The 20,299-nt window shown below is 39.5% G+C and overlaps 1 protein-coding gene across 1 annotated transcript in view; it reads left to right on the top strand.

Annotated features, from left to right (window-relative positions):
* Window positions 1–20,299, top strand: part of TRHDE (thyrotropin releasing hormone degrading enzyme) — a 456,427-nt gene that overhangs the window by 73,430 nt on the left and 362,698 nt on the right. The gene's annotated exons all lie outside the window — the stretch shown is intronic.

Raw genomic sequence — 20,299 nt, 5'->3', positions numbered from 1 at the left:
CACAGTCAGCTCCTAGTTTTTGTTGACTGTATAGAGCTTCTCCATCTTTGGCTGCAAAGAATATAATCAGTCTGATTTCAGTGTTGACCATCTGGTGATGTCCATGTGTAGAGTCTTCTCTTGTGTTGTTGGAAGAGGGTGTTTCCTATGACCAGTGCGTTCTCTTGGCAAAACTCTGTTAGCCTTTGCCCTGCTTCATTCTATATTCCAAGGCCAAATTTGCCTGTTACCCAACGTGTTTCTTGACTTCCTACTTTTGCATTCCAGTCCCCTATAATGAAAAGGACATCTTTTTTGGGTGTTAGTTCTGAAAGGTCTTGGAGGTCTTCATAGAACCGTTTAGCTTCTTCAGCGTTACTGGTTGGGGCATAGACTTGATGGGTCAGTATCCATTAATTCAGTGTTTGCGGGAACTTTCCAGAACATAACTACTATGGATAATGAGAATGACTGTGTATGAAAACACAAATTGTTGACTATTTGTTCAATACATATAAAGACTTATAGTTCCTACTTTAGTGTTGAAAGAAGTATCTGAAAAATTCAGTAATAGCTCCATAAATTGTAAATGAGTTTTTAGTATTTGAGATATCCATGTGTATGTATCATATCAGCAATAGATATAGGGGGTGTATGAACTGTGAGTAGGACCTTAGCCTGCCTGGGTTCTTGTTTTAGCCTTGTTACTGATTAGTTGAGTAATCTTATACAAACTAGTTTCCCTATCTTGGACTCTACTTTCTCATTTCTTAAAAAATGAGAAGAGTGCAGGTTTCCAAAGTTCTTTCCAATTTTGAAAATATGTTTCTATGAAAATATTAATTTAGCACTTAGATGATTATCCATGATCTTTAGGATAGAGGAAAGAGGAAATGGCAACCCACTCCAGTATTCTTGCCTGGAAGTCCCAAGAACAGAGGAGCCGGGTGGGCTACAATCCATGGGGTTGCATGGAGTGGGACATGACTTAGTGACTAAACAACAACTACAGTAAATTGATTTCATTTAACCCTTGTCTCCACTTTGTGCTGTTCCTCAGAATGTGTTCTAACAGAATAAGATTTGGAACCCTTGGTAATTAATGCTGTATGAGTTGCTAGAAAAGGACAATGCTCTACTTGCTTCTGTCCTTGGGATTTGTCCTCACAGCTCCACTTACAAGGTCACATCCTTCAAAGGGCTGTTGTTTTGCAAACGTTTGTTCCAGTTGCTCTTGGCTGTCCCTTCTCACCCTAATTCCACAGATGATTGAATTATATGAGGACACTTTACCCAAAGGGTGCCAATTCAGTGGGTATGTGTTGGTGCAAAAAGATGAACTGGGCTAATCAGATTTCCCCTTAGCAAATTTGAACCAGGTAATAGTAATTAAAGGAAGCAGCTTTGGGAGCTGAGGCTGAAAGTCCTGATATAGAAAGAAGCTGGGTTGGTCTTGGTGGATCTCTCAGAAGATGAAGGTATAAAGAGAAGAGAGAGAGAGAGAAAGGATAAGGGTAGGCATATGAATAGAAATAGGGAGGGACGTGGGTGGGGGTAGGATAAGCAGAAGGAGAAGAGAGAGAAAATGGGTATGAGAAGGAACCTGGTTCATTAAGAGGACAGACAGAGAACTAGATATGGAATCACTGAGTCACAGTAATGGAAGAATATTCATTGAAAATCCCAAAGTTGAGCTCTACCACATAGTTTTGTGCTTTCTAAGATCAACATATACTTCAATTCTTGCCCTTCCTGCTACCAGTTTTTTCAGCACTTCCTGTGCGTGTTTATCCTTACAGTAACCTCTCTTCCTTGGAACCAAACTTTCTAACAAAAGTGAGTAGTGAACCTGGAGCAATCAAAATGATTTGTGTTTAATGAATACCTACCGGACACTTTCTGTTTGTTAACATCTGTTTAAAATCAACAAGAAACCAAGAGACATCCGAGGCTCAGAGGGGTTAAACAACAGTTGTTGTTTTTGTTCAGTCATCAAGTCCTGTCTGACTCTTTGCAACCCCACAGACTGAAGCATGCCAGGCTTCCCTGTCCGTCACCATCTCCCAGAGTTTGCCCAAGTTCCTGTCCACTGAATACATGATGCCATCCAATGATCTCATCCTCCATTGCCCCCTTCTCTTCTCCCCTTAATCTTTCCCCACACTGGGGTCTTTTCAAATAGTATTGGAGTTTCAGCATCACTCCTAATGAGATATTCATGGTTGATTTCCTTTAAGACTGACTGGATCTCCTTGCTGTCCAAAGTACTCTCAAGAGTCTTCTCCAGCACCACAGTTCAAAAGCATCAGTTCTTCAGTGCTCATCCGTTATGCTGCAGGCCTCACATCCATGCATGACTACTGGGAAGACCAGAACCTTGACTAGAAAGGCCTTTGTTGACAGAGTGATGTATTTGCTTTTTAGTACACTGTCCAGGTTTGTCATAGCTTTCCTGCCAGGAAGCAACTGTCTTCTAATTTCATGACAGCAGTCACCATCCGCAATGATTTTACAGCCCAAGAAGAGGAAATCTGTCACTGCTTCCACTTTTTCCCCTTCTATTTGCCATGAAGTGATAGGACAGGATGCCATGATCTTGGTTTTTTTAATATTGAATTTTAAGTCGGCCTTTTCTTTCTCCTCTTTCACTCTCATCAAGAGGCTCTTTAGTTCCTCTTCACTTTCTGCCATTAAAATGGTATAATCTGCACATTAAACAACAGCTATTTATGTAATTAAGAAGGTGGAGGGTCAAGAACTGATGCTTTTGAACTGTGCTGGAGAAGACAATCTTGAGAGTTCATTGGACTGCAGGGAGATCAAACCAGTTAACCCTAAAGGAAATCAACCCTGAATATTCATTGGAAGGACTGATGCTGAAGATAAAGCTCCAGTACTTTGGCCACCTGATGTGAAGAGCTGACTCATTGGAAAAGACCCTGATGCTGGGAAGGATAGAGGGCAGGAGGAGAAGGGGGTGACAGAGGATGAGACGGTTGGATGGCATCACCGACTCAATGGACCTGAGTTTGAGCAAACTCCAGGAGATAGTGAAGCCTGGCATGCTGCAGTCCATGGGGTCACAAACAGTCTTGCCTGAAAAGCAACAACAAATGTATGTAAATGTGTCAAAGCCAGGACTAGAACCTGCATCTCCTTGATGTGACAGTTCTTGATTTGATGTTCTGCCTCCATGGGTGTAGAAAAGGCCTCATGAATTAAGTAGGGGTGCTGGTGATGGGGAGGATGTACTTTTTTTTTGAGCAAATAGTGTCTGTTTCCTGTTATCATGGGTAGAAGTGCATAAACAACAGTTTTATATGGAGGACAACTTCCTCCTGAAAGAGTACACTTTTTCCCCTGTGAGTCTCTGCAGACCTTCATTTACATCTCTGAGATTTTTGTATTTGAAGCAGGCCTCTTTCTTACATGATCATCAGTATTATTTTACAAATCTCCTTAATGGGTCATGCTATTTAAGTGATATTTTTTCATCTTTGTGTCATCAACATCCTTCTAGACCTTGGGTTTGTGTTGACATTTTAGAAGACATGGGGGATAATAATGGTAAATGTACAATAAACTGAGCTTCTAAAGGTGGTGATCATCAGTTGGGAGCTCCTGAGCTAACTATTCCTCTCAGGGATAGCACAAGAAAGCAGAAAACTGTTTGAAATAAAATGAAAAATGAAATAAAAGAGAAAAACAAAACAAAACTCAACAGAATTCTTTTGGCATAGAACATTGCCCATAGCCGTTTGCTCCATATTTTTAGTCTGGAAAAACCCTTGTTGTTGGTTATGTAGATATAACACGGTTATTTTTAAAAAGGCTTAATTCTAAATTAAATTCTGTTTTCTTTAATTTAAACCTGCACACTCCACAGTGTTATTTTCATGTAGACACCATTCTCCTATAGCAATTTTTCATGTACTTTAAGGAACTGAAAACTAAAGAGATTTAGATTTCATCTTCAGAGACTTATGTACATATTTTTACATGTTTATTTAAATCCCAAAAAGGCAAAACCCAGAGAGAGAAAACCTAGTAAAACAGATGAACATTTTTGTTTACCAAACAGCATTTTGTAAAGGAAAACTGTAATGGTGATTTTGTTGTTCTTGTAATCAGAATTTGATGCTTTAGGAGCAAGGAAGCTATGCAAATATAACAAATAACAAAAAACAACAAAATAAGGGATTTTCCCCCTAGCAACAAAAAGCTAGGAAAAAAATACAATATGTCCTTTTATCAAAGGTATTTTACTTGTATTTTATCATTTCCTGTACCTGTAGATCTCTGTTATTTTCAGCCTTTCAAAAGATTTTAACCAATGATCATGAAACCTAGTCTGTATGTGAAGCACCACAGTGAAGCCTTTTTATTGTAAAGATGAGTTTAATTACTGTAAAATGAGGAATTATTTAGTGACATCGACAGCACAAGCAGCCAGTTCTTTTTTAAATGGTAGATCTGGGCTTTTTGCTTCAGTTATCTGGATAAGTACCTATTGTGCAACTCACTTTGCTTCTACACAAAATTTGATTCTTGGTTTATGGAAATATAAATCAAGCATTTGATATAGTATATTCAATCAAGTAACTTGCTAATTTGCTTGTGAGAGGGAGTTTTATTCTTGTAGACCACTTAAAACAATTCTCAATCCAGTTTTCCAAGTAGCTGACATTATTAACAAACACAGACAATTAAAGAACCTCTTGATGAAAGTAAAAGAGGAGAGTGAAAAAGCTGGCTTAAAACTCAATATTCAAAAAACTAAGATCATGGCATCCAGTCCCACCATTTCATGGCAAATAGATGGGGAAACAATGGAAACAGTGACAGACTTTATTTACTTGGGCTCCAAAATCACTGCAGATGGTGACTGCAGCCATGAAATTAAAAGATGCTTGCTCCTTGGAAGAAAAGCTATGACTAACCTAAACAGCATATTAAAAGGCAGAGACATTACTTTGCTGACAAAGGTCTGTCTATTCAAAGCTATGGTTGTTCTAGTAGTCATGTATGGATGTGAGAGTTGGACCATAAATAAAGCTGAGTGCCAAAGAATTGATGCTTTTGAACTGTGGTTTGGGAGAAGACTCTTGAGAGTCCCTTGGACTGCAAGGAGATCCAACAGTCCATCCTAAAGGAAATCAGTCCTGAATATTCATTGGAAGGACCGATGCTGAAGCTGAAACTCCAATACTTTCCACCCGATGCAAAGAACTGACTTAATGGAAAAAACCCTGATGCTGGGAAAGATTGAAGTTGGGAGGAGAAGGGGATGACAGAGGATGAGATGGTTGGATGGCGTCACCGCCTTGATGGACATGAGTTTGAGCAAACTCCAGGAAATAGTGGACAGGGAAGCCTGGCGTGCTGCAGTCCATGGGGTCACAAAGAGTCAGACACGACTGAGGGACTGATCTGACTGAGGCAATTAGGACAGCTAGAACATTTGGAGGCGTTTCTGCTTTCTTCTTAACCACCAGCAGTTCCATGTTATGAGGAAGATAGTGTTTTTGTTATTATTGTTTTTAAGGGACACCTCTACAGTTCAAAACAAAGGGCACTGACTTGTCAACACAGTAAGCCTGTGTCCACCCTGGCACTTTATACCACTGTGTTCTGGTTTCTTTATCTCACCAGGCTTTATTTATTTATGTATTTAATACATAATGTTGTATTAAATAAAATTTAAGTTTGAATTCACACATCAGAAAAATGAAGAAACAAATATTGTGGATCAACAGTAATTTCTTAACTTTTAATCGCAAAGTAAGCTCAAGGAGCTCTTCTTCCAGGAAGCTGCCATCATTACTGGCATCATCTCATCAAAAATGTATTTTAACCCAAAAAGTGGGAACTGCATTCTCAGAATAACAGATAGTTTTTTTTTTTACATTGAACAAATTAAGCTTTGTGAAAATTTGACACATTGCTCTTTCTTTTCTCACTTTGACTTTAATGATGAGGAATTCCTGAGTAAGATTATACGTATCTCTAGCGCTATATCTATCCTGATAAGCTCTAAAGTACTTTGATTTTATGACTCTGAGTTTTGTTCCTTTGAGCATACATTTACATACTACAGAAAAAAAATAGATTTTGATTTGGTAGAGGACTCTTTGTGAGGACTTTTATCTTACTCATTTTTTTTTTTAACAAGCTGAGGATTATTTCAGAAAATGACTTGAGCTGACCTGTCTAATGAGAAAGGCACAGAGGCTGGAGACATGGAACAGGGACTCTAATTAGTGAGAATGAAATCTGAGTGGGGAATCCTCTGCTTGCAAGCATGTGTGCTGAGTTGCTTCAGTTGTGTCCAACTCTTGGTGACCTTTTGGACTGTAGCCTACCAGGCTCCTTTGTCCATGGGATTTTCCATGCAAGAATACTAGAGTGGGTTGCCATTTCCTTCTCCAGGGGATCTTCCCTTCCCAGGGATTGAACCTGCATTTCTTGTCTCCTGGATTGGCAGGCAGGCAGGTTCTTTACCACTAGCACCACCTGGGCTTCCCCATCCTTTCCTTATATCCCCTTAATTAATATTAGGACTAATACAGAGAAAATGCAGCATGAGGTGAGAACTGAGAGTTGGGCAGTCGTAGGAATCTGATGTAGGTTTCCTAAATTAATGAGTATTGGGTGGGAAAATGAATGAACAAACCAATGAATGAATGCATGTTCTTTCTCACATCATTAAGTCTTCTTCCTGATGAAAATACTTAGGTTAGGTTCATAATGGTCTAATACTATTCGTATTTGGGTAATCATTACATTTTAACGGACCATTTAGTAGAAAACATTGAATCACCAAACTGACCACAGAGATTTCTTTTCATAATTCAACACAGTATTCATAGTGATATTGTCAATAGAGGAAACTGCTCTGAGACCACAATTAAGAGATTTTCTATATCATTTTACGGATGATTTATTTTTTATTTTTTCTGCTTACAGACTTGAACAATTTTTTTTTTTCTTTGTTGTTGTTTGAGGCTCCTTAAATCCCAGATGAAACTAGCTCTTAACAGTTGTCCTCTTTTATGGGATTAATTTTAAAAGAGAAAAAAAGATGTAACATAAAATTAACACCAAGCTATTTGATTACATATCAGACTGGAAATATAACAGAACTGGCTTTGACTTTCAGAAGGTTGTTTGGGAATTTGTTCTGCTAAGACTTCTTTTCGTCACCTGCCTCTCACTTACAGCGTTTGCTCCTCAATTTTCTCACTAGGGGTATGTACGGGGCACGCAGCCCAGGTTCAGTAATTGTCCTTGCTTGGCTTTGACCTAATCAACACCAGTCACTCTGGTTTGTGCATACCGACATGCGTTGTAAAGGGCCCGGAGGTATCAGAGAGAAAAACTTGGCTCACCGGGTTTAAACAATGTCAAGTTGCGAATTATATCAGCCGCAGCCAGTATTTAAATCTGAGGCCCACCAAACCACATTCTGAGTTTGCTGCTGGCTTGGTGTACCTCCATTTTGCTGTGCACTGACATGCAGTAAAATCGGATTTCCACAAAGGCCGACACTGAAAGGGCGGATGAGGCGCTCAGGGATGGTTAAGACAGAAGCTGAGTGTCACATGCATATTATAAGTAATTGCCCAATTTGGAATTTACTTTTTGTAGTAGGTTGCACCTTACTACAATTTAATAGTTCCAATTTAAGTTTGATGGCCTTCTTTTCATAAACAGCATTCACATAGTCTCTTGGTTTTCCTTTTAAAAGCTTGTGCCTAGGCCAAAAGATAGATATTCTTACATTTACCCTTGGATTATTGATGATTTACTTCATCATAGTTTTAGGAAAATAAAACAGAGAAGTGATTTGTGTTTTTATGATTTGGGGGCCCTTGGATGGGGAGCGTGCAAGTCATCTTTATTCTGCATTTTTCTGAGATTTCAGAATATTTCCACCTAGTTATATTTCAGAGAGAAGCTATAGTACACATGTAGCATAAATGAACTGAGCTGGAAAAAATTTTGCTGAAATAGTTTTAAATGACACGATTTAACTTTATGTGGAGTGAAATAATTTTTCAGTGGGGAAAGGTTTCTTTGCTGCTAACTTTCTTTGCCATGTCATACTGTTAGTTTTCTGGGGGCATAATTCCAAGGGATTTTCCTAATTGGCATAATCCTATTTGAGTAAATAGTTTATTATTTGTTTTAGCTTATACTATAATATCTAGTTTGTTTTAACAGCCAAGTCACATAAGCTTTTGTATAACGACTTTATCCTTCTGGTGCTTGTGTGCTAAGTTGCTTCAGTCGTGTCTGACTCTTTGCAACTATATGGACTGTAGCCCACCAGGCTCCTCTGTCCCTTGGATTCTCCAGGCAAGAATACTGAAGTGGGTTGCCATGCCCTGCTCTAGGGGATCTTCCTGAACCAGGGATCAAACCCTCGTCTGTTATGTATCCTGCACTGGCAGATGAGTTCTTTATTACTAGCACCATCTGGGAAGCCCCATCCTTCTGGTATCCCCATTTTAATCTGGTCTCATTTCTCTGATGTCATTGAAAATAGGTCTGTATAAATATATAAGAAATAGTTTCAAAGTTTTATAAAGTTCTTATTCATTTCACTACAAACATACTTGCAGAGAGTTTGGCATATTCTTAACTTTTGCTAGATCTGGTTATAGAGCTTGCTTCCCAGTTCACCATCCCCTGATTAGGGACAGGTAAGAAAACTAGTATTTATCATGTATTGTCTACTGTAATAAACCAAACACAGGGCATTATGGAAGCTTTAAAGTTGTATTCTTGTTTTTGGATATTAAAGTGTTGGTGGAACTCATCCACTTCAGATAAACCAGTCCTTAAAAGTTCAAATAATTGACAACACACTCAGCAATTTTAAAGCAAGATGTAGATTATAGGAAAATCTGATTTCATTTGGAGATGTCAATTAGGTATATCTAGTGCCAACCGTAAGGAATCAGAGGCTTCCCAGATGGCACTAGTGGTAAAGAGCCTGCCTGCCGATACAGGAGACATAAGAGATGTGAGTTTAATCTCTGGGTTGGGAAGATCCCCTGGAGTAGGAAATGGCAACCCACTCCAGTACTCTTGCCTGGAAAATCCCATGGGCAGGGAAGCCTGGCTGGCTGTAGTCCATGGGGTCGCAAAGAGTCGGTCATGACTGAGCATGCACACACACAAATAGGAAATCAGAGAATTACTATAGTGATATTCAATTACCAATTCCATATTGGTAATGCAGTACCTTTTTCTATTGAGTCTTTCAAGCGAGTGTGGTCCCATGTTTTAAAAGCAAGCAAATGGAATTATTAAGGAACATTGACATCTTTGGTTTTTGAGGAAATTTCTGGCTTATTCCAATTTTGTTTCACTATTATATTACAGATTGCATTGATAGATGGCAGAATCACGAATCTCCATTTTAAGGAAGATTATGTGGTGAAAAGTGAAAGTGATGTCGTTCAGTCGTTTCCAACTCTGTGACCCCATGGACTGTAGCCTACCAGGCTCCTCTGTCCATGGGATTTTCCAGGCAAGGGTACTGGAGAAGGTTGCCATTTCCTTCTCCAGAATATGTGGTGGAAGTAGAATATTTTCTTGGATTTTTGTTTATCCCATTTGAGTGGACAAAAAAAGGCTCTTCTTTGGTTTACACCATGAAATGATGGTTTATTTCCCCCATACTAGCTCCTTCAGAGAGGAAAAGGGTATTTTGAGGCTTGGTACCCAAAGGAATCACTTGTCTTGGATTTTGCCAGGTTTTTATCTTCAAAATTTAAGAACACTGGTGCCACAGGGAAAACCAAGAGAAACATAAGGGAAGCAGAGAGCTGAGAGTGGGATTCCAACAACACTGAACGGTTTCATTGTCAGTGCAGTGTAAGGAAAATGAACTCAGTGTGGGAGGGCCCGCCTCCCTCGTCATGACTAGCCCCAAACACTGCTTTAAATAAAGCATATTTCTTTTATTTCCCACTTCTTGCTTGCTAACTTAAAGATAAATGACTTACTTGCAAGTGCAGTGAAAAGGAAATAAAATCAGTAACAGGCAGTGCCCACAATGCCCTAGCTGCTTAACGGTCTGGCCTTGAGCAATACGCAGTTTTTATGGAAAAGTTTGACTGTTCTGCAGTTAAGGAAACAAAAGCACCTCTCCCTCATCCCCGCCCTCAGTTCTCAAAACATAAAAGCGCAGAGCAACAGGCAACCAACATCAAGGCTTACAAGAGTTACAGCAGTTCAGAATCCTGCGTGCAGCTGGTCGTGGGAGTAGCTGAGACCTGGGGGGGGGGGTGCTCAGCCACCAGTGCTCTTCCCCCAGGTGACGGCGAGCTCGCGGTCCTGCTCCTGCAGCCAGGGGCCAGCCACTGGTGACCAGACCCACGGGGTTTCTAGGTAGGCAATTGGATAAGCAATTAAATAGTTTGTGAGCAGCAGTTTGGGGCACTCGTGGTTGGCAATTAGGCAGCACCGTTACTGAAATGACTAGGCAGCCCAACACACTGGGCAGAACCTGTTAGTGTTAGGGCGCAGAGTGAACGCGCTTTCCAAACAAAGGTCGTATCCCCTTAGAAACGATGGGGACCGTTTAGTATCTCCTCTGTGCCTTACGCTAGCGTTGTCGCTTTCCACCCACAGTTACTTTACTCTTTACAACAGTGCTTCTCAAACTCACAGAGCACCGGATTCATCAGGAGGACTTGTTAGAACCGATTCCTGGGTGATGCACCCAGAGGCCTGAGAACTTGCATTTCTAACAAGTTCCTGGGTAATTTTGCTGCTGCCTCTGAGAACAACCTTTTGAGAACCAGAGACTATATATATTGATAAAATCCTGGGTGATAATGGTCACAGTAGTAAGCTTTGGGTACCTACTGTGTGCCAGACACTTGGCTAAGCAGTTCACATCTGCTTTCATCTTTACAAACATTGAAACATGGTATTAGGTATCATTTCTCCCCTTTAAATGTGGAACTGTGGACTCCCAAAAGGCAGAGGACTTGGCTGAAGCCATAGATATAACAGTGAGGGAGCCAGGATTTAGACCCAGGCTAGGATTTAAACAAAGGCTTTGGTCTTCAAGGGGCTTCCCTGGTGGCTCAGATGGTAAAGAATCTGCCTGCGATGTAGGAGACCCTGGTTCGATCCCTGGGTCAAGAAGATCTCCTGGAGAATGAAATGGCTACCCACTCCAGTGTTCCAGAATTCCAGTTCCAGAATTCCATGAACAGAGGAGCCTGGTGGACCACAGTCCATAGGGTAGCAAAGAGTCGGACATGACTGAGCAAGTAACACTTTGTTCTCAAAACCCATGCTCTGACCACCATATCACAGCACATCCCTGTCTTTACATATAGCTTGACTCAAATTTTTCACTTTTTCCTCTGTCCCAAGTAAAGAATGGAAGAAGCCTCTAAAGATGATTAATTTTCTTTATTTACTTAGCAGGGGTTGTGTAAATACAAGACAGCCGTCTCAGTGAATTTCACTCTGACGAAAGGGCCTTTTGCATGTTGTCATCAAAATGACTTGTTATCTCTGCTGTGGAGGTGTTCATGTGTTATTTGGCCTTACTAAAATTAGAGATACCAAGGGGACATTTCATGCAAAGATGGGCTCGATAAAGGACAGAAATGGGATGGAACTAACATAAGCAGAAGATATTAAAAAGAGGTGGCAAGAATACACAGAAGAACTGTACAAAAAAGATCTTCATGACCCAGATAATCATGATGGTGTGATCACTGACCTAGAGCCAGACATCCTGGAATGTGAAGTCAAGTGGGCCTTAGAAAGCATCACTATGAACAAAGCTAGTGGAGGTGATGGCATACCAGTTGAGCTATTTCAAATCCTGAAAGATGATGCTGTGAAAGTGCTGCACTCAATATGCCAGCAAATTTGGAAAACTCAGCAGTGGCCACAGGACTGGAAAAGGTCAGTTTTCATTCCAACCCCAAAGAAAGGCAATGTCAAAGAATGCTCAAACTACGGCACAATTGCACTCATCTCACATGCTAGTAAAGTAATGCTCAAAATTCTCCAAGCCAGGCTTCAGCAATACATGAACCATGAACTTCCAGATGTTCAAGCTGGTTTTAGAAAAGGCAGAGGAACCAGAGCTCAAATTGCCAACATCCGCTGGATCGTGGAAAAAGCAAGAGAGTTCCAGAAAAACATTTATTTCTGCTTTATTGACTAAGCCAAAGCCTTTGACTGTGTGGATCACAATAAACTGTGGAAAATTCTGAAAGAGATGGGAATACCAGACCACCTGACCTGCCTCTTGAGAAATCTGTATGCAGGTCAGGAAGCAACAGTTAGAACTGGACATGGAACAACAGACTGGTTCCAAATAGGAAAAGGAGTATGTCAAGGCTGTATATCGTCACCCTGCTCATTTAACTTATATGCAGAGTACATCATGAGAAACACTGGGCTGGAAGAAGCACAAGCTGGAATCAAGATTACTGGGAGAAATATCAATAACCTCAGATATGCAGATGACACCACCCTTATGGCAGAAAGTGAAGAGGAACTAAAAAGCCTCTTGATGCAAGTGAAAGAGGAGAGTGAAAAAGTTGGCTTAAAGTTCAACATTCAGAAAACGAAGATCATGGCATCTGGTCCCATCCCTTCATGGGAAATAGATGGGGAAACAGTGGAAACAGTGTCAGACTTTATTTTTCTGGGCTCCAAAGTCGCTGCAGATGGTGACTGCAGCCATGAAATTAAAAGACGCTTACTCCTTGGAAGAAAAGTTATGACCAACCTAGATAGCATATTCAAAAGCAGAGACATTACTTTGCCAACAAAGGTCCGTCTAGTCAAGGCTATGGTTTTTCCAGTGGTCACGTATGGATGTGAGAGTTGGATTGTGAAGAAGGCTGAGCGCCGAAGAATTGCTGCTTTTGAACTGTGGTGTTAGAAAAGACTCTTGAGAGTCCCTTCGACTGCAAGGAGATCCATCCAGTCCATTTTGAAGGACATCAGCCCTGGGATTTCTTTGGAGGGAATGATGCTGAAGCTGAAACTCCAGTACTTTGGCCACCTCATGGGAAGAGCTGACTCATTGGAAAAGACTCTGATGCTGGGAGGGATTGGGGACAGGAGAAGAAGGGGATGCCGGAGGATGAGATGGCTGGATGGCATCACTGACTCGATGGACGTGAGTCTGAGTGAACTCCAGGAATTTGTGATGGACAGGGAGGCCTGGCGTGCTGCGATTCATGGGGTCGCAGAGTTGGACACGACTGAGTGACTGAACTGAACTGAACAATGTCCAAAAAGAACTACGAGGTGCAGACTTCTGGAAGGTGGCTGGGGAAGCTGGGCAGAACTTCATGGAAGTGTGGATCTTGAGCTGAAGAGCTTGGCGCCTCTAGATTCATGCTGCTGTAAAGAGAAACAGTTTATGGGGAACTCGAAAGAATGGGCATGGATTTATGTACTGCAGTGTGGGAAAATGGCCCAATGTGAGGGGAAAGTGTGCAGGAAAAGCAGAAGGCTAGGGACGATGGGTCAAATATAGACCCGTTTGATGGCCAGGATGTGACATTGGGTTTAAAAATGATTTGACTGACTGTATACAAGAGAAAAATTGGGTTGAGAGGAATGCACTCCTTTCCTATATTATTTTATTCTTCTTTATCTCTTTCACAACTATTAATAATTCTTTATTACAGTGGTAACTACTGAGCATTTACTACATGCTAGGCAGCAAGCAGGCACTGGTCTAGACCAGGGGTCCCCAACCTCTGGGAACCATCCACCTGATGGCCTGAGGTGGAACTGAGGTAATAATAATAGAAATAAAGTGCACAATAAATGTAAGGCACTTGAATCATCCCCAGACCATCCCTTCCTGCCACCCTGGAGCATGGAAAAAAATGTCTCCCATGAAACCTGTCCCTGGTGCCAAAAAGGCTGGGCACTGCTGGTCTAGAGTGAGGCTGAGAGACAGACGAGGCGCTGCTCAGAGACCGCCCCGTGTAGCCCTTGTTCTCTAGCAGCATCAGCGCCAGGCATCATCTGAGAGCTTGTTAGAAACACGTAGTCTCAGGCCCAGTCTAGATGTTCTGAGTCAGAATCTACATCTAAGCAAGACTTCCAGGTAATTTACATGGGCATTAACATTTGAGAAGCACTAGACTGTTCAGCTTTTAACACGTTGCCCTGTTCTTCTCATTCACTGAAATTACTGTCTGTGAGGAGTAGTTTGATTTAGAAGAAGATGAATACTTTTCCTGGAATGATCAAAGTAAGTAAGAACATAGGAAAGTGCGAAGAAAATTAAATCTCCAACTAGCTGTTGTTAGGTACTTGATTAAATGTCTCTAGTGATGGGGAGGATGCTCATTACCTTTTCATCTCTTCTCTAGCTTCTAATTCAGGGTCAGACACTTTGACGATGCCCAGTGAGGACTGATGGAATTGTTCAAATGGTGGAGAAACTAATAAAAATAAAATCAGAAAATAAGGTTGTTTCTGAGTATTTACCAATATGTATTCATGTCTTAGTATGAGATCTAAAGCCAGAATAAAAACTGTAAAGGAAACTGCTTTTATTTATTTATTTTTTTTAATTGTCATAAAAATAATTTAATGTCATTACAGAGATGAAAACAGCATTGAAATAAATATTTGACAATTTATGATAGTGTGACATAATTTTACAGGCTTTCTGGCATATGCAGAAAACACTGGACTAATAGTTTAAAAATCCATTCCAACTTTCCCACTATCATTTTTCATGACTGGACAAATTCCTTGACTTCTGTATGCCTTGTTTTTTATCTTCTGAGAAGAAAATGAGTGTGGAAGTAGGCAAATGGAATTCACTTTCATTATATTGGAAGATTATCATGCTTCTAAACATCATATCAATTGTGGTGTTGTAAGAATTAGTTACCAACACACTTATTAAAAACATGGGCTTCTGCTGATATGGTGGCTACAGAATGGAAGAAAATTCTATGTCAATACCCATTGCTTTTTCTCTTGCCACATTGTGATGACTTCTTACTAGAAAACTATGAAGCCAAAATAAAGAGAAAATAAAATTTGTGGGCACTGCTGCATTGTGGAATAAAACTATTTTATAGCCAGGTAGAAAATAAAGAAGATGAACAAGAACCAACAGTTTTCTAAGAAAAAGCCATTATATTTTCCTCTCAATGGCTCAGACTAATAAACATCTGTTCTGGTCATAGGAAATCATTTCTGTAAATAAGATAGAATTACAAATATTCTTATGAAATCTTTAAGGAGATAAAGAGATATTTTATATTAATTGCTCTTTTTTTGTTTTTGTTTTTTTTTTTGCATTTCTAAAATATATTTATTTTTATTTTTTAAATTTTATTTTATTTAACTTTACAATATTGTATTGGTTTTGCCATATATCAAAATGAATCCACCACAGGTATACATGTGTTCCCCATCCTGAGCTCTCCTCCCTCCTCCCTCCCCATACCATCCCTCTGGGTCATCCCAGTGCATCAGCCCCAAGCATCCAGTATCGTGCATCGAACCTGGACTGGCAACTTATTTCATATATGATATTATACATATTTCAATGCCATTCTCCCAAATCATCCCACCCTCTCCCTCTCCCACAGAGTCCAAAAGACTGTTCTATACATCAGTGTCTCTTTTGCTGTCTCGTATACAGGGTTATTGTTACCATCTTTCTAAATTCCATATATATGCGTTAGTATACTGTATTGGTGTTTTTCTTTCTGGCTTACTTCACTCTGTATAATAGGCTCCAGTTTCATCCACCTCATTAGAGCTTATTCAAATGTATTCTTTTTAATGGCTGAGTAATACTCCATTGTGTATATGTACCACAGCTTTCTTATCCATTCATCTGCTGATGGGCATCTAGGTTGCTTCCATGTCCTGGCTATTATAAACAGTGCTGCGATGAACATTGGGGTACACGTGTCTCTTTCAATCCTGGTTTCCTCAGTGTGTATGCCCAGCAGTGGGATTGCTGGATCATAAGGCAGTTCTATTCCCAGTTTTTTAAGGAATCTCCTCACTGTTCTCCATAGTGGCTGTACTAGTTTGCATTCCCACCAACAGTGTAAGAGGGTTCCCTTTTCTCCACACCCTTTCCAGCATTTATTGCTTGTAGACATTTGGATTGCAGCCATTCTGACTGGCGTGAAATGGTGCCTCATAGTGGTTTTGATTTGCATTTCTCTGATAATGAGTGATGTTGAGCATCTTTTCATGTGTTTGTTAACCATCTGTATGTCTTTTTTGAAGAAATGTCTATTTAGTTCTTTGGCCCATTTTTTGATTGGGTCATTTATTTTTCTGGAGTTGAGCTGTAGGAGTTGCTTATATATTCTTGAGATTAGTTGTTTGTCAGTTGCTCCATTTCCTATTATCTTCTCCCATTCTGAAGGCTGTCTTTTCACCTTGCTTATAGTTTCCTTTGTTGTGCAGAAGCTTTTAAGTTTAATTAGGTTCTGTTTGTTTATTTTTGCTTTTATTTCTAATTTTCTGGGAGGTGGGTCATAGAGGATCCTGCTGTGATGTATGTCAGAGAGTGTTTTGCCTATGTTCTCCTCTAGGAGTTTTATAGTTTCTGGTCTTACGTTTAGATCTTTAATTCATTTTGAGTTTATTTTTGTGTATGGTGTTAGAAAGTACTCTAGTTTCATTCTTTTACAAGTGATTGACCAGTTTTCCCATCACCACTTGTTAAAGAGATTGTATTTAATCCATTGTATATTCTTGCCTCCTTTGTCAAAGATAAGGTGTCCATATGTGCATGGATTTATCTCTGGGCTTTCTATTTTGTTCCATTGATCAATATTTCTGTCTTTGTGCCAGTACCATACTGTCTTGATGACTATGGCTTTGTAGTAGAGCCTGAAGTCAGGCAGGTTGATTCCTCCAGTTCCATTCTTCTTTCACAAGATAGCTTTGGCTATTCAAGGTTTTTTTGTATTTCCATATAAATTGTGAAATTATTTGTTCTAGCTCTGTGAAGAATACTGTTGGTAGCTTGATAGGGATTGCATTGAATCTATAAATTGCTTTGGGTAGTATACTCATTTTCACTGTATTGATTCTTCCAATCCATGAACATGGTATATTTCTCCATCTATTAGTGTCCTCTTTGATTTCTTTCACCAGTGTTTTATAGTTTTCTATATATAGGTCTTTAGTTTCTTTAGGTAGATATATTCCTAAGTATTTTATTCTTTTCATTGCAATGGTGAATGGAATTGTTTCCTTAATTTCTCTTTCTGTTTTCTCATTATTAGTGTATAGGAATGCAAGGGATTTCTGTGTGTTGATTTTATATCCTGCAACTTTACTATAGTCATTGATTAGTTCTAGTAATTTTCTGGTGGAGTCTTTAGGGTTTTCTATGTAGAGGATCATGTCATCTGCAAACAGTGAGAGTTTTACTTCTTCTTTTCCAATCTGGATTCCTTTTATTTCTTTTTCTGCTCTTATTGCTGTGGCCAAAACTTCCAAAACTATGTTGAATAGTAATGGTGAAAGTGGGCACCCTTGTCTTATTCCTGACTTTAGAGGAAATGCTTTCAATTTTTCACCATTGAGGATAATGTTTGCTGTGTGTTTGTCATATATAGCTTTTATTATGTTGAGGTATGTTCCTTCTATTCCTGCTTTCTGGAGAGTTTTTATCATAAATAGATGTTGAATTTTGTCAAAGGCTTTCTCTGCATCTATTGAGATAATCATATGGTTTTTATTTTTCAATTTGTTAATGTGGTGTATTACATTGATTGATTTGCGGATATTGAAGAATCCTTGCATCCCTGGGATAAAGCCCACTTGGTCATGGTGTATGATCTTTTTAATGTGTTGTTGGATTCTGATTGCTGGAATTTTGTTAAGGATTTTTGCATCTATGTTCATCAGTGATATTGGCCTGTAGTTTTCTTTTTTTGTGGCATCTTTGTCAGGTTTTGGTATTAGGGTGATGGTGGCCTCATAGAATGAGTTTGGAAGTTTACCATCCTCTGCAATTTTCTGGAAGAGTTTGAGTAGGATAGGTGTTAGCTTGTCTCTAAATTTTTGGTAGAATTCAGAAGTGAAGCTCTCTGGACCTGGGCTTTTGTTTGCTAGAAGATTTCTGATTACAGTTTCAAGTTCCATGCTTGTGATGGGTCTGTTAAGATTTTCTGTTTCTTCCTGGTCCAGTTTTGGAAAGTTGTACTTTTATAAGAATTTGTCCATTTCTTCCAACTTGTCCATTTTATTGGCATATAATTGTTGATAGTAGTCTCTTATGATCCTTTGTATTTCTGTGTTGTCTGTTGTGATCTCTCCATTTTCATTTCTAATTTTATTGATTTGATTTTTCTCCCTTTGTTTCTTGATGAGTCTGGCTAATGGTTTGTCAATTTTATTTATCCTTTCAAAGAACCAGCTTTTGGTTTTGTTGATTTTTGCTATGATCTCTTTTGTTTCTTTTGCATTTATTTCTGCCCTAATTTTTAAGATTTCTTTCCTTCTACTAACCCTGGGGTTCTTCATTTCTTCTTTTTCTAGTTGCTTTAGGTGTAGAGTTAGATTATTTATTTGACTTTTTTCTTGTTTCTTGAGGTATGCATGTATTGCTATGAACTTTCCCCTTAGGACTGCTTTTACAGTGTCCCACAGGTTTTGGGTTGTTGTGTTTTCATTTTCATTCGTTTCAAGGAAACTGCTTTTAGCAGATTTGAAGGTTAGGTTGTACGAATACAGAGATGTTAAAAATTAGAAATTTGACATTGGAGAGAGTGGTAATCCAGGTGAAGATAATTGAAGTCTAGTTTTAGAAAAGAAGGTGTTTGGGGAGATATTGTGAAGAATTTGTGACAGTAATGGGATTAAAATAATAGCTCTGCACTACTGAAGATTTCTGTTTCTATGCATTAAAAGTGGATGAACATGGGCTGAAGGGACCCAGTAGGTGTAAATTCACAAACCTCAGTGATTAGGTGTATATTAGGTTAGTGATGCTAAAGCTGAAACTCCAGTACTTTGGCCACCTCATGCGAAGAGTTGACTCATTGGAAAAGACTCTGATGCTGTGAGAGATTGGGGGCAGGAGGAGAAGGGGACGACAGAGGATGAGATGGCTGGATGGCATCACTGACTCGATGGACGTGAGTCTGAGTGAACTCCAGGAGTTGGTGATGGACAGGGAGGCCTGGCATGCTGCGATTCATGGGGTTGCAGAGTCGGCTGCAACTGAACTGAATGCATGTCTGTGCCATTAGTAAATCTTGTTTGATCTTCTTGCCTATGTAGGCTGAGGATAGAAATACACTTCTAAAGATGGAAATGGGAACAAAAATATCAACACCGCCAGACTAGTTAGTGATTTGAGTTTGGAATTAAGGTGAAGTGTTACCTTGGTGTGCTTAGTTGTCAGTTGGGTCTAACTCTGTGACCCTTTGGACTATAGCCCACAAAGCTCCTCTGTCCATGGGATTTTCCAGGCAAGAATACTGGAGTTGCCATTTCCTTCTCCAGATCTTCCTGACCTGGGAATCGAACCCTAGTCTGCTGTGTCTCTTGCATTGTAGGCAGATTTTTTACCCACTGAGCATCAGGAAGTGTTACCTTATGTACATATTGTTTTCCTAGGTGTGGATAGACTTTCTATTGGAATTTTGTTACTTAAGAAATAGTTTTTTTTTGTTTTGTTTTGTTTTAAAGCATTATTACACTGTACAATTCAAATTTAAGTGATACCGCATGGAAAAAAGTAATGTTTTATGGTCCAGCTATTTGGGGGTTAAAATCAACCTTTGATTTTCTACAGTTAGTGGAATGGCTATAATTTTATGTTTGTTGAGAGTCCTCTGAATGACTTCTCCTAATTATTCTCTCTTCTTTTAATTCTTTTCAAGTGTAAAGAGAGAAGCAGCAGTGGCTTCTGCTGTAAGAATTGTATTTCAAGGGGCAGGGGGTATAATAATAACATTATAGTGCTCACAGAGAGCAAAAATCTCTGTGTAATATATTGTTCGGCAAATCATTCATCATCATAATCGTTATAGTTGACACTTTGCTCATTTGTAGATTTTTCCTTTCTTGCCAGAAAATTTCTTTAGTAAAAATGATTTAAAGAGTAGCTATAGGGTTCAATCCTATTCTTCACGATAGAACAGGGACAAGAACGGTGTATTTTCCAAATCTACTCCCACTTGAATTCTAGTTTATTGTGATTAAACATTCCTTAGGAGCTTGCCAATCATGAGTATTTTCTTTATGTTCTCTTGGGGGCGAATTCTATGTTTTGTCAAGAGAGTTCAGAGAGTGAACCCTA

This window comes from Bubalus kerabau, chromosome 1, assembly GCF_029407905.1.
Source record: "Bubalus kerabau isolate K-KA32 ecotype Philippines breed swamp buffalo chromosome 1, PCC_UOA_SB_1v2, whole genome shotgun sequence".
In the NCBI taxonomy this organism is placed as follows: domain Eukaryota; kingdom Metazoa; phylum Chordata; class Mammalia; order Artiodactyla; family Bovidae; genus Bubalus; species Bubalus kerabau.
This window is presented reverse-complemented; position numbering and strand designations above follow the sequence as displayed.